Below are 15608 nucleotides of genomic sequence, written 5' to 3'. Positions count from 1 at the left end.
CCTGCCTTTTGTTTATTTCTTCCATCTCCTGTGGGAGGTGTTTGTTCTCGAATGCTCATGAGGGAGGGGTTCAAACTGGACTCCTCCCACTTTCTCAGATTCCCCGCCACCACCACCCCCCCCCGAGTTAGTCACCCTTCTACCTCCCTGTGGGTCAGTCCTCTTGTTTCCATCCCCACGTTTCCACCCCGGTCCAGGCCCCACCATTATCTCTTGCCCTAGACTAACATCACTGTTGCGGCCATTCCCGTTGCGGAGCACAGGCTCCGGACGCGCAGGCTCAGCGACCATGGCTCACGGGCCCAGCCGCTCTGCGGCATGTGGGATCTTCCCGGAGCCAGGCACGAACCCGTGTCCCCTGCATCGGCAGGCGGACTCTCAACCACTGCGCCACCAGGGAAGCCCGGTGTCTGGTTTTCAATCCTGGTTCTGCTGTTGATCTGCTGGGTGACCTCAGGGAACTGACTTTGCCTCTCTGTGCTTCAGTTTCCTCCCGCTGGAGACTGAATGTTTATTTCCCCCCCAGCCCTCAAACTCTATATGTTGAAACCTAATCCCCAATGTGATGGTATTTGTAGATGGGGCCTTTAGGAGGTGATTAGGTCATGAGGGTGGCATTCTGATGTATGAGATTAGTTTCCTTAGAAAAGAGACCCCAGAGAGCTCCCTCACCCTTTCTGCCACTCGAGGACGTGCAAGAAGATGGCTGTCTGTGAACCAGGAAGCACCTTGATCTTGGACTTCCCAGCCTCTAGAACAGTAAGAAATAAATTTCTGTTGTTTATAAGCCACCCAGTCTATGGTATTGTGTTCCAGCAGCCTGAACAGACTAAAATACCTCTTCTATAAAACACCTCACGTCTATAGATTAGTGATGATAATAGTATCTGCTTATAAGGTTGTTTGCTGTAAGGATCCGAAAAGCAACCTCATCTGAAGATCTGAAGCACTTGGGACTGTTCTAGTCCTGGAAATTGACAGGGATAAATGGCGATGATAGGATGGGTGTGGGGGGATTGATTCCATCCGATGTGCTAGGTCTCTGCTCAGTATGTCACTGGTCCTCCCAGTGAGCCTAGGGGTTAGTTCCATTTTCCCGATGAGACAACTGAGGCTCAGAGAGCCTCAAGGTCACGGTTGCCCAAGGTCACGGTTACTGAATAACTGGGTCATGATTTGAACTGAGATCCATCTGATTCCTAAGTTTCTCTTTCTGACTGTGAGCACCGGCTTCTCCCTTGTCTCCCCACTTCCCCTCTGACCCCCCAGTCTCTGCTCCCCAGTCAGCCAAAGGGAGGCAAAGAAGGGGTCAAGCTAATCAAGTCTCCCCCTTCCTAAGATTTTTCAGCAACATGACTCAGTCCAATGCATGATCCAAGATTGGATCCTATACTGGCGAAAACATGGCTATAAAGGACATTACTGAAGGGAAGCGAGAGATTTGAATTTGTGGATTAAACAACAGTATTACTGTATCAGTGTTACAGTTCCTGATTTTGATAACTGTCCTGGGGTTTTTGAAGAGAATGTCTTTGTTCTGTAGCTCCATGCTGAAGTATTTATAGGGATCAAGGGACAGGATGTCTGCCGCTGCCCCTCAAATGTTCCGAAAAGAGTGAGATAAAACACATGTGGTTAAGTATTATTGACTGATGAACCTGGGAGAATGGAGTTCTTGTTACTCTTCTTGTTTGAGAAGAGTAAACTGTAAAAGAGTTTTCTGTAGTTTGATCTTATTTCAGGTGAAAAACAAATCAGCAAAAACACTCTTCATTCTGCTCCTCAGTAGGTACCCATGAGAAAGGAAAATCTATGTCCACACAGACACTTGTACCCGAAGGTTCAAAGCAGCATTATTCACAGCAACCAAAAAGCAGAAACAACCCAAATGTCTATCAACTGATGACTGGATAAACCAAATGTGGTGTATCCCAACAGTAGAAATATTTTTTATTGAAGTATAGTTGATTTACAATGTTGTGTCAGTTCCAGGTGCACAGCAAAGTGATTCAGTTTTATATATATATATATCCTTTTCCATCATAGGTTATTACAAGATACTGAATATAGTTCCCTGTGCTATACAGTAAGACCTTGTTGTTTATCTATTTTATGGTTAAAAATCTTTTTATTGCAGTAGAGTTGATTTACAATATTATGTTACTTTCTGCTGTACAGCAAAGTGAACCAGTTATACATATACATATACCACTCTTTTTAAGATTCTTTTCCCATATAGGTCATTACAGAGTATTGAGTAGAGTTCCCTGTGCTATACAGTAGGCCTTTATTAGTTATCTATTTTATATATAGTAGTGTGTATATATCAATCCCAATCTCCTGATTTATACCTCCCGCCTTGTAACCATAAGATTGTTTTCTACATCTGCGACCCTATTTGTGTTTTGTGAATAAGTTCATTTCTACCATTTTTTTAGATTCCACATATAAGCAATATCATATGATATTCGTCCTTCTCTGTCTGACTTACTTCACTCAGTATGACAATCTCTAGGTCCATCCACGTTGCTGCAAATGACATTATTTCATTCTTTTTTTATGGCTGAGTAATATTCCATTGTATATATGTACCACATCTTCTTTATTCATTCCTCTGTCAATGGACATTTAGGTTGCTTCCATGTCCTGGCTATTGTAAACAGCACTGCAATTAACATTGGGGTGTATGTATCTTTTCGAATTACAGTTTTCTCTGGATATATGCCCAGGAGTGGGATTGCTGGATCATATGGTAGCTCTATTTTTAGTTTTTTATGGAACTACCATACTGTTCTCCATAGTGCTTGTACCAATTTACATTTCCATCAAGAGTGTAGAAGGATTCCCTTTTCTCCACACCCTCTCCAACACTTATTATTTGTAGACTTTTTAATGTCGGCCATTCTGACCAGTGTGAAGTGATACCTCATTGTAGTTTTTTTTTTTTTTTTTTTTGGCTGCACCATGTGGCATGTGGGATCTTAGTTCCCCAACCAGGGGTCAAACCTACGCCCCCTGCATTGGAAGTGTGGAGTCTTAACCACTGGACTGCCAGGAAAGTCCCCTACCTCACTGTAGTTTTGATTTGTATTTCACTAATAATGAGCAATGTTGAGCATCATTTCATGTGCCTATTGGCCATATGTATGTCTTCTTTGGAGAAATGTCTATTTAGGTCTTCTGTCCATTTTTTGATTGGGTTGTTTGTTTTTTTGTTATCAAGTTGTATGAGCTATTTGTATATTTTAGAAATTAAGCTCTTGTCAGTTGCATCATTTACAAATATTTTCTCCCAATCCATAGGTTGTCTTTTTGTTTTGCTTATGGTTTCCTTTGCTGTGCAAAAACTCATAAGTTTGATTAGGTTCCATTTGTTTATTTTTGCTTTTATCTCTATTGCCTTGGGAGACCCAACAGTGGAATATTATTCAGCCATAAAAAGGAATGAAGTTCTGATTCATGCTACAGCATGGGTGAACTTTGAAAACATTATGCTGGGAATTCCCTGGCAGTCCAACAGTTAGGACTCTGTGCTCTCACTGCCAAGGGCCTGGGATCAATCCCTGGTTGGGGAAATAAGATCCCACAAGCCATGAGGGGTGGCCAAAAAGAAAACATCATGCTAAGTGAAAGAAGCCAGACACAGAGGCCATATATTGTAGGATTCCATTAACATGAAATGTCTGGAATAGACAAATCCATAGAGATAGAAAGCAGATTCGTGGTTGCCTAGGGTTGGTGGGGAGGGGGACATGGGAAGGACTGCTAATGGTACAGGATTTCTCGTTGGGGTGATGAAAATGTTCTGGAACTAGATAGTGGTGATGGTTGCACAGCCTTGTGAATATACAGTAAACCATGGAATGGTCCACTTTACATGAATAAGTTTTATGGTATGTGAATTGCATAGCAATTAAAAGTAATAACGACAGTGACAACAAACCCTTCAATGACTGTGTATGGCTTTTGGGATCAAACCCCAAATCCCCGGTGTAAGGTCACCCAGTCCCTAAGCCTCTCTCAGCCAAGCTCTCAAGATTCCAGCAGCCCAACCTGCCTTCTTTCCCTGCCGCTGCCACCTCTGGGGCTTTGCACCTGCCCTTCCCCTCCAACCTTGTCTGACTAACTCTATTTATCTTGCAAGTCTTAGCTTACAATTGACTTCCTTCACGATGTTGTCCCTTAATCCCCAGAGTCTAAGTCACCGGGTTCCCAAAGTAGCATTTGGGATGATTTCCAGGTGACTTTTTTTTTTTTTTGCTGTACGCGGGCCTCTCACTGTTGTGGCCTCTCCCGTTGCGGAGCACAGGCTCCGGACGTGCAGGCTCAGCGGCCATGGCTCACGGGCCCAGCCGCTCCATGGCATGTGGGATCTTCCCAGACCGGGGCACGAACCCATGTCCCCTGCATCCGCAGGCGGACTCTCAACCACTGAGCCACCAGGGAAGCCCTCCAGGTGACATTTTAATTGTTATGCATTTATTTTAAAGCACGTTGGGGAAAAAAGGAACTGGCCCTTCACACCTGTGACTTCATGACTATTGTTCCCTGGGATCAGCCTAAGGTAGCCCCAGGGGAACCCATCAAAGGAAGAAAAAAAGTTGGTTGAAAGAACAAATTTTGTTTTATTTTATTGAAGTATAGTTGATTTACAATGTTGTGTTGATTTCTACTGTACAGCAAAGTGATTTGGTGATACATATATATATTTTTCATATTCTTTTCCATTATGGTTTATCACAGGATACTGAATATAGTTCCCTGTGCTATACAGGAGGACCTTGTTGTTTATGAGAGAACACATTTTCAAGGTACAGACAATAGAGGCAGTACTGGGCAAAAGTTGTGAAATAGACCTTTAGGAATAATAGAAGTGGGGAAACCCCAGGGGGCTGAGTTAACTCCACCTGACCTCCCATAGCAGCCATCAGGCTAATATCTGTCACACTGCAAAATGATTTGTTTTATGTCTGTCTCTCGCACTGGGGTGTGAGTCCCATGAAGGCAGGGCTGGGCCTGGCTCTTCCCCGCTGTTTCCCTAGCACTGCCCGCGCAGGGCGGGGCACAGAGCAGGTGCTCAGAGAGGGTGTGCTGAATAAACTGAGGCCAAGCTGTTCCGGACTGTGGACTACCCCCAAGGGCACTAGGGAGCCTTAGGAGGGTTTCAATCAGGAGAGTGTCAAGGTTGATCTGTGCTTTAGAAATTCCAGGCCCCCTTTCTACTTTGGACCCGGAAAATCCACATTCCTCCCCCTCTGACCTTTCCTATCAGACTCCTCTTTACCCTTCTCCTCCTCCAGGAAGACTTCCTGAACTGCAGGCTGGGTCAGGTGCCTGCTCTGGGCTTCCACAATCCCCCACCTTCCCCCATCCCAGCCCTGTCTACCCTGGGGGTGGGTCTGTAACCTCCAGAGACTTGTGAGATCTCCACAAGTTCTGCCCTAGGCTCTCAGGAACCACTCCAGAGCAGGTGCATTGACTGGACCTCTCTCCACTGCCATGTCCCCAGATCTCCCTCCATTATTTTCCTCCACCAGCCCCTCCCTAGCTGTTTTTGGATCCTCTCCTCATATACACTGCCATGTGTATTATTTTTAAAATCGTGTGCTTAACACCACTTTCTCACCATTTAAAATTTAAAAACAATTTTTGTGTCATGAAATTGACTGTTGTCACCATTTAAAATGTACAATTCAGTGGCATTAAGCACATTCACAGTGTTGTACCACCATTACCACTATCTAATTCTCGAAATTTCCCATCACCCCCAAAGGAAACCCTATGCCCATGTAGCAGTTAATAGCCACTCCCCCCTCTCCCCAGGCCCTGGCCACCTCTGCTTTCTGTCTCTATGGATTAGCCTCTTCTGGACAGTTCATATAATGGACTCACCCAATATGTGGCCTTTTGGATCTAACTTCTTACACTTAGCATCATGTTTTCAAGGTTCCATGTCATAGCATGGATCCGTTCCTTTTTGTGGCTGAATAATATTCCATTGTGTGGATAGACCACATTTTATTGATTCATTCATCTGCTGGTGAACATCTGGGTTGTTTCCACCTTCTGGCTATTGTGCATAATGCTGCTGGGAACATTCATGTACAAGTTATTGTTTGAACACCTGTTTTCAACTATTCTGGGTATACACATAGGTGTGGCCATGTAGTAATTCCAGGTGCAACTTATGGAGGAAACAGCAAACTGTTGTCCATATTGGTGGCCCCTTTACCCACCAGCAGTGTGTGAGGATTCTGATTTCCCCACATCCTTCCTAACACTTGGTATTGTCCCTTTTTTGGATTATGGCCATTCTAGCAAGGGCGAAGTGGCCTCTCATGGTTTTGACTTGCATTTCCCTAACGACTAATAATCTTGAACATCTTTTTATGTGCTTTTTGATCATTTTCTCACTACCTTTTGCAAACTGACCTCAGCTCCCACCACCTTGCTAAAGCCACTTTCTCCATATTCACCAGCCCACTGGCTTCCCTTTAAAAAAATTTTTTTTTAAATTTATTTTATTGAAGAATAGTTGATTTACAATGTTGTATTAATTTCTGCTGTACAGCAAAGTGATAAAGTGATATATATATATATATATATATATATATATATATATACTCTTTTTCATATTTGTTTCCATTATGGTTTATTACAGAATATTGAATATAGTTCCTTCGGCTATACAGTAGGACCTTGTTGTTTATCCACTGGCTTATCTTAATTCCCATTTCTTCCTGTCTCTCAGCAACTCTGGATGCCTTCCTCTCTCTCCCACCATGACCTACCCATTCTTGGTCTTCCTCTTCTTTTTCTGGAGAAAGATGTGGGACCTTGGGCCAGTTATTTAACTTCTCTGTGCCTCGGTTTTTTCATCTGTGAAATGAGACCGCTAACTATTTCGACTTCTTGGTTGTTGTAACAATTCAATGAGCTTAGAAGTGTGCCTGATGATTACATAGTAATGATCAGGGAATTATTTAATGGTGAGAGGAGTAGGAGGGCTGAGGGCAGAACATTTCCTCGTGAAAGGTACTTAAAAAAATTAAAAAGCTGGAGGGTGAAAAAAATAAAATAAAATTTAAAAGCTTGCCCTGATACAGAATTTCAGGAAAAACCATCAGAAATTCTTTTATTAAAAAAAGCCCACAAGAACATTACTCAGCTATAAAAAAGAATGAAATAAGGCCAATTGCAGCAACATGGATGGACCTGGAGATTATCATACTAAGTGAAGTAAGTCAGACAAAGACAAATATCATATGATATCGCTTATATGTGGAATCTAAAAAGAAAAAAAGAAATACAAATGAACTTATTTACAAAACAGAAAGAGATTCACGGACATAGAAAACAAACTTATGGTTACCAAAGGAGAAAGGGGAGGGGGGTAGGGATAAATTAGTAGTCTGGGATTAACATATACACACTACTATATATAAAATAGATAACCAACAAGGACCTACTGTATAGCACAGGGAACTATTCTCAATATTTTGTAATAACCTACAAGGGAAAAGAATCTGAAAAAGAATATATATATATATATATATATATATATATATATATATATATATATATGGACTGAATCACTTTGCTGTACACCTGAAACTAACATGACATTGCAAATCAACTATACTTCAATTTAAAAAAGTAAAAAAAAAGAAAAACCCACAAAACTCCTCTACGACAGAAAGCATACAAAATAGTTCACCTTCATTAAGAATCTGCGTTAAGAAATAGAGACACAGATGTAGAGAACAAACGTATGGACACCAAGGGGGGAAAGAGGCACGGGGCGGGGGCGGTGATGAATTGGGAGACTGGGATTGACATATATACACTAATATGTATAAAATAGATAACTAATAAGAACCTGCTGTATAAAAAAATAAATAAGATTCAAAAAAATTTGCATTAAGCTTCTTATAGCTTTTAAAACAATGCATCAAAAGACAAAAAAGTTTTTAGGGGCAAGTGTAATATGGTGGCTAAAAGTATGAATTTTGGGGCTTCCCTGGTGGCGCAGTGGTTGAGAGTCCGCCTGCCGATGCAGGGGATGCGGGTTCGTGCCCCGGTCTGGGAGGATCCCACATGCCGCGGAGCGGCTGGGCCCGTGAGCCATGACCGCTGAGCCTGCGCGTCCGGAGCCTGTGCTCCGCGGCGGGAGAGGCCACAACAGTGAGAGGCCACAACAGTGAGAGGCCCGCGTACCGAAAAAAAAAAAAAAAAAGTATGAACTTTGGAGAAGGGCTGCCTGGGTCCGAATCCCTGTGACGCCTGATGTGGGCAATTCTATAACTCTCTGTGCCTCAGTTTCCACGGGCGTAAAACGGGATGCTGTTAGAACCTGCTAGGATCTTTCTGGGCATTCACCGAGTTTATCTATGTACCTGGGCCGGCAGCGCCAGCTCTGGTAGGCGTTAACTTAGAACTACATCATCTCGTAGCCGGTCAAGTTTTCACTCCAGGTCTGGGTGACTTTCCCAGCCATCTAAAAACAATGTTTCACAAACCCTGTAGCGAACTTATACAGAGGAAGTCTTGACAAGTAAGATCCATAACAGGTCAAATCTCAGCTGCAGGAAGTCGTTCTCATTCTCTGCTCCAGATCTCCTGGAACAGAGAGTAATAATTAAAGTCAAAACCCGGACAACTCTCCCTTCTGCAGGTCAATTCCGCCAGCGTCGTTTTCCGGAGGAGGCAGGCTTCCCTTCTTAAAGGGGCCTCTCCTAGTTTTGACTTTCTCTTCTCCTAAGAGGGCCTGGCTGGTTTCTCCTCCTCATCCCCCACTTAGCATCTCTCAGGAAGCGGCCCCTCCCTCTCCGTTGGGATGTTAAATCCTGCAGTGATTACTAATAAATAAAGCCACTCTTCATTGAATCTGGATTTCTGTTGGTCCTGAGTACGTGAAGCAGCTCAATTCCCCAAATACCATTGTGGGTTGTAGGGGGCGCAGGCCGGGGTCCATGGCCTCTATAGCCAAGTCAAGAATTTTCCTAGGGGCTGTTGCTTCGAGATATGTGGATGAAAAGGGAGAGTTCTCAGAACTTAATATTTGTTTACAAGTTTCTAACTTTACAGAGGTCCAAATAGATCTACCCTCCACGCACCCCGGTCTCCCTCCCCACAGACGCTGCAGTTACCAGTTTGTTTCCGCTTTCGAAGATATTCTGTGCATTTAACAAGCAGAAGCTTATATTTTCTCACCTCCCCCTTAAATTATTATACACTCTTCTTCCTTCATTGCCTTTTCCCCTTAACTGAATTCATAGCTTATTCCGCGTCGGTTCATGTATTACTTCCTCATTTTACGGTTATTTCATGTCCCCCTGTGGGCCAGACCACAGCTTATTTAATGAGTCCCCTATCCATGGACAGCTAGGTTGTTTTCGGGTTTGTTTATCCTTACTACTTTTTTATGAAAACAAAAACAATGTCCCCTACCCCCTTGGTTAGCATTTATCAAGAAACCTGCGGAAGCCTCAACCTGCCCGCCCCCGCTGCCAGCCTCCACTTAGGGTATACCCATCTCCAGGGTTCCAGTGCTTTGGCGGCGCGTTTTATGTGGTTTGCCTAGCTGAAGCTGTCAGGCGCAGGCCGGGGCCCTCTGGCGCCCCGCCCCGCGGCCGGCCCGCAGTCGGGCCGATTCAAATCCAGCCAATGGTAGCGTGTAAACAAACCCAGGCCCCGCCCCACGATGAATAATTCCCCGGGCCGGCGCGAAGCCTATTTAACTAGGCGGGGGACTGGGGGCGGGACGGAGATGTGGCCCCGCCCCCCAGCGTGGGCCAATGGGCGACTAGACCCCGCCCCCCGCACTTGCCGCTCTGAGGACCCAAGGTCGGGGTGGGCTTGTAGCTGCCTGATTTGCCGCCGCTCGCGGTCTTGGCGCTTCAGGCGAGCCAGCGTAGCTGCGTGCTGGAGTAGCAGTGGCCCGCTGTACGAGCCATATTTAAAGGGCGCGGTCAGAGGGCGCAGGTCGCTCCGGAGTCAGTGCTCTCCTAGTCCTCCTATTTTTCCCCTCCTGGCGGCTAGAATTCGGATCCTGGAGAGGTCTTTGATGAAAACTTTCCCCTGAAGTCGGATTGAACGAGAAGTGGAGGGACCGCAGGGGTGTTTTGGGCAAGGTTTTTTCTTGCTTTGTTCCTTCTTGTTATTGAAGTGTTACATGCCTCCAGAAAAGTGCACGGATCCTAAGCGTGCTGCTCAACTGAAAACGAAAAACACCCGTGGAAACATCTTGCCAGATCAAGAAACAGAACTTGGGTTGGCCAAGTTTTAGACTTTGCAGTTGCGGGTGCGAGGGAGGAGCCGCGATGGCCGTTCTTTTGACTTTCAGAGGCACAAACAACTTGTTAAAAAAAAAAGAAAGAAAGAAAGAAAAAGGAAAACCACGCCTCTGTAGAGAAACGGGAATCAGGCCAGGCTCTGGTCAGGCTCCCTCAGGGTAGGAACTGGGCTGTTGGACGGGTAGGAGGTGTAGGAGTCAGAGATAAAGGGTATTAGGATCTGGTTGGGAGAGCTGAGGGTGGGGTGGGGAAGGACTAGAAATTTGAGGGGACTAGACATTTGAGGGGTTAGAAAATGCGCTGGTACTGGGGGTGGGAGAGGGGAGGTTTCTGGGCTGGAGTATTGGGAGGACCAGGGGCACTTGGAGCCGGTGGGCTAAAAGTGAAACAAGGCATCACAGCCCCTGGGAGAGGGCAGGTTAATTCTTCAGTGTCCTGGACTTTCCACAGCAAATGGGTTTCCTACTGTTCCTTTTCAGCTGCACGGTTATAATTAAAACAGTCCATTAAACGTTGAGATGAGGGGTCCAGAAATCCAAGCTCATTCAGCAAATATTTGTGAGGTGTCTGTCTCCTGCCCAGACCTATGTTAGGAGAGAGAAAATATCATGACCTATATGGGATTAAGTTCCATATTGGCAGGCAAGGACCCTGTGTCCAGAGCCCAGCTGAGCACAGAGGTGTAGCGTATTTGGTAGATGGGAAAAGGTGGGTGCATCTTCTCCCGTCCTAATTTCTCACATCTGGATGCTGCTCTGTCCCTGTCCCATAAGAGCTTCTATGTGCCTCGTCCCATTTCATCCTTTCCATAGCCTTCATAACGTCTGGACTCGGGACAAACAGAGCTGGGTTTGACTCCCCGGCTGTGTGACATTGATCTGGTTTCTTACCCTCTCTGTACTGGTTTCTCCACACAAAAAAGTTAGAATTGAGGTTTAAGTGAGAGTCAGCGGCTGGCCCAGGGGGTTGGTATTAACAGTTGTCAGAGTGTTTATCAAAGCGAAGAGTTAGTTAGGATTACCAGCTTAATGATGTGTTCGGGGGAGATAAACAGATGTCTGCAATGCATCAAAAACTGAGATGGATTTGATGGATGGATAGATGCACAGATGTGTGATTAAGCTAGTAGAGTAGGATGCTGATGGTTGAATCTAGGTGGTGGGTATTTATCGTATTTCTTCCACTTTTCCATATTTGAAAATGTTCAGAATAAAATGTTGGGGGGTGATGGATTTTGGTGTCTGACTATACGGTCCCATTTTACAGATGAGAAAATGGAGGAGCTGGAGAAGTGACTTGCCCCAGGTTCACCTGGTGACTCGTAACAGAACATCTGGGATTAGTCCCTCCCCTGGCTGGGTATCCCTGGGGCAAGTTGCTGAACCTATCTGGGTCTCACTGCCAACCCAATTCTGAACCTGGAACTTACATCTGATTTTCAAAGGCAGGGGTGTGTCACCCCCTAAATAGCAGGTCTCTTCCCATTTGGGCCCATATAGACCCCTCCTCTGGCCTTGGACATTTGACCTCCCAGGGCTTTGCCAGCCATGGCTAGATTGGGGGCTTCTTTCACACCCATGCCCATTCCAGGCCGCCTGGCCTTAAGACCATCTCCTAAGAGGTCAGGTATGCCTGTGGAAGGGTGGGTATTGTCTCATTGCTCAGTAGATCTTGAGCCCTTATTAAGTGCCAAGCACTGTTCTGGGGTGTGTGTTGGGGGGGGTTGGGGGGGTAGATACCATAATGCACCTAAGAAGCCTGGAACCTGCTACAGAGGGCAGGGGAAACTGATTTGCTTACTTGCTCATTGTCTGTGTCCCCTAATCGACTGTGAGCTGCGGAATGGGGGTGGGGGGTAGCGATGGGGCAGGAACCAGGGTGTTCTTGGTCACTGCTATATTCCTGGCACACACTAGATACCCATAAACAATACTTCCTGTATGAATGAATAAACTTGGACAGTCACCCCCCGCAATGCCTCAGGTCTGCTACCTTTGAACCCCAGTCAGTTCCCTAGTTCCGAGTCCCCCAGGGTTGGCAGCTATAACAAAGGGACATCAGTGCCACCCAGCTCAGATCAGGTCCCACTTCCCTGTTGTGTGACCTTGGGCAAAACGCTTCTCCTCTCTGAGCCAATTTAGTTTTCTACACTGCAAGGTGGGAATAACTAAAGGTCTCTAGATGGGAGTTCCTGGAGGTCTCTTCTTGGTGAAGACTGGAAAAATGGCATCCAGGTAAATGAATACCCAAGGTGTAGCCCAGTGGCTCAATCTTAGCAAATGGAAGGACAAGCTGCACAGAAATAATGTCCTTGTATGTTGCTGTTCCTGGAAGAGTCACATACCTCAGTGGGCCATGGATGACTACTATATGAGTTATAGATTGACCACTGTCTTATGTTTGGGACAACACGTGTTCACTTCTGGAATTGATAAAGTTTCCTTTTTCTATAATAGTTAATAATAACAGCACTTATCTGGCACTTCCTGTAGATGCTGCTCTCCATGAGAACATTTTCTCCTAATGACCTTATGAAATGAGGCCTATTAATTATTTCCTCTTGGAAATGGAGGCACGGGAGAGGTGAAGTAATTTGTCCAAGGTCACACAGCAAAGAAAGTGGCAGGATGTGAAGCACAGGCTCACTGGTTTGAGTCAGCACGCTTAACCTCTGTGGTCTCTTAAATAACATGCGTAGTGCCACCAAGATGCCATGATCAATTCTAAAGCTTAAAACACATAGATCTCAATCACTCATTTATTCAACACACATTTATTGAGCTGCTTCGGTATACACATGGCTTTTCCAGAGCACCGGGGAAACAGAAGGTAAGAAAAGACCAGAATGTAAGTCCCCTTGGCCTGTGCGCCCCGGCAGGGTAGCTCCGAGCTGTCTGGGTGCTCGATGGGCCCCGAGCAAGGCGCAGGACACACAGCAGGCGCTTAGCAAGCGTTCCCTGAACGAACGCGCTAATCGAAGTGTCACGCCCGCAAGGCGTACACGGCCCCGCGGGGCGGAAACAGACCCAACACCACCGAGGCGTCCCGGGGCTTCTGGGAGTCCCATCTGCGCGGCCCGAGAGGCCTCGAGGAGGCTCTAAGACAGGTCGGACCCACGTCCCCGGCGCCCTCCCCGGGGCGTAGCAGCTCAAAAGACCGATTGAGGTGAGTGAGCGAGCCGCGTTCGGAGTCCCGGCCAGTAGCCCCAAAGCACCCCCCGCCCCCGCGCCTTCCACCCTTTTGGCTCCGACTCCCGGCTCCTTCGCGATTCCACCTGCGGGGCCTCCCCTCTCCTCCAGCCGTGACTCTCGCTACCTTTTCGAATCTTCGGCGCTCCCCCTGGTCGCGTCCTCCCGCCCGGCGACCATCCCCCTCGTCGGGGCGCGCCCAGGGCGCACCGCGCCCGCTCCCCAGACGGGCTGGGCGCCCGGGATACGGGAGGGCGAATCCCTTTAGCCTTTCCCCCTAATCCGGAGCATCGCTCGATGCAGTCGGCAGACTCCACCGTAGCCTGGGAAGGCGCGCCCCTGAACCCCCGGGACTAGGGCTGGGGAGGGGGCGGCGCCGGTGCGGAGGTCACCCTCCCGGGGCGTTCGCAGCCTCCCATTCGTTCGAGGGCCCGCAGCTCGGCGCCCAGAGCCGAAGCTGGTTTGCTGAGTCGCGGGGCGGGGCCTCCCCCAAGCCCGTCCCTCGGCGAGGGCGGAGGGAGGAGGAGGAGGAGGAGGAGTAGGAAGGGGGGGGGCGGAACACAAAACCTGCAAGGTTTTTTTTTTCTTTTGCATGTAATTAAAAAATAATTTTTTTTTTTTTTTGCAAACCCGAGGGGTCCCGCCCGGAGCGGGCGCGGGTCCGGGGCGCCCGGGCCGCGGCGCGGGGCGGCGGCAGGGGCCTGGCGGAGGCTGCCGGGCGGCCGCCATGCGATCAGGCAATGCGCTGACCGGCCCGGCCGGTCGGCCCCTTCTGGGTCCTCCCTTTGCAGCCCGTGCGGGGCCGTCTCGGAGACCCCGCGCCGACGGCTGCTCAAACATCAGGGTGAGTTTCTCACAATGTAGCAATTTCTCTTTAAATCTCTTAACTCTCTCTACCTGCGAGTCGGGGCTGTGACAGGGCGCAAAAGCGAGGGGGGAGTGGGGGTTGGCGGCGAGGGTGTGTGTGGGGGGAGCCGGAGCCGGGGCCGAACCCACCCCCCCGACACTCACACACTTAGCCCCCCAACCGGGGCGCATCGCCCGCTGCCTCTTTTTCTGTTCGGCGCCCACCACCCCCGGCAGCCCCCCCTCACCCCCCGCGTCTCTCCATCACCACCGCCCCGATTCTGCGGGGACCCCCCCACCCACCCACCCCGGGCTCCCCTGCCCAAACCCGGCGCCCGGTGCCTCCCCGGCCCTCCCGCCGGCTGCCGGTGATACAATGGAGCGGCGGAAAAACGAGACCTAACGTTCCACGGGGGGAGGGGTGGGGAGACCCCGTCCCCCGGCCCGGGGGGCCCCCCCCTCCCCTCGCCCTGCTCCCTGCCTTTTGGGGAAGAAGAGGGCAATGGGGCATCGGATGGTGGTTTCCCGGCCGGAGCTGGCGAGCCTTCTTCTCCCCCTCTCGCCCGTCCCCTGCGCTCCCTTCTCAGATCCCTCCGGGGGTGCTGGAGAGAAACGGGGCCTCCGGCATGCTGGGGAGGGATGGATGCGGAAGGAAGCCACTGGGTCTCCTCCTCCCCACCGCCCCGAAACAATGAAAGGAGTTGACTTGGTCCCCCACCCCCCAGCAATGAAAGGAGTTGACCCCCGCCCCCGCTAGCTGGTTGTTCCCGGAGGGGGCCGCTACGGGGGATGGGGGGAGGAGGGAGGTGAGCCTTACCCCTGTCACCTCCGAGATATGGGGCGGCCCCCCATCTCCACCCCCTCGGCCTAGCAATGGGAGGCACCAGGCCCAGCCCGGGCACCGCGCTCGGGTGGTGACCTTTAGACAAAGGCAGCCCTTTCCCTGTGGTGAGCCCGGACGAGCCGGGCCCGAGGCCTCCCCGGGCCCCTGCGGAGGGCGGCCGGGCCGCGGGCACCCGGAGGGAGGGATGGAGCAGGAGGGCGGAGGGATGGAGCCATCTGGTTTTCCCATCCCTCGCTGCCCCTCGGCTGCTTCTCTGGCTCCTGTCACGGGCGGCCGCGGGGAGACCAGGGACCGCGGGCTGCCCAGGCCTTGGTCCGCGGCCAGCGGCGAGCGGGGCGAGCAGCCGCGGGCGGGCTCGGGAGGCAGCGGTGATTGGAAGGCACGGCGGCTCCCTCCTTCCTCTCCGCACCCCTTTGTTTTGCTTTGTGGTTCTGA

At 49.0% G+C, this 15608-nt stretch overlaps 1 protein-coding gene across 1 annotated transcript in view; it reads left to right on the top strand.

Annotated features, from left to right (window-relative positions):
* The first annotated feature begins 14206 nt into the window (after window positions 1–14206).
* BICRA (BRD4 interacting chromatin remodeling complex associated protein) overlaps window positions 14207–15608 on the top strand; it is a 76244-nt gene continuing 74842 nt past the window's right edge. The window contains exon 1 of the mRNA XM_060084623.1: window positions 14207–14327. The gene's annotated coding sequence lies outside the window, so the exon portion shown is untranslated. The remainder of the gene's footprint in view (window positions 14328–15608) is intronic.

The sequence above is a fragment of the Mesoplodon densirostris genome, chromosome 19, assembly GCF_025265405.1.
Source record: "Mesoplodon densirostris isolate mMesDen1 chromosome 19, mMesDen1 primary haplotype, whole genome shotgun sequence".
Lineage (NCBI taxonomy): Eukaryota > Metazoa > Chordata > Mammalia > Artiodactyla > Ziphiidae > Mesoplodon > Mesoplodon densirostris.
The sequence above is the reverse complement of the archived record's forward strand: the minus strand, read 5'-3'. Positions and strand labels throughout refer to the sequence as shown.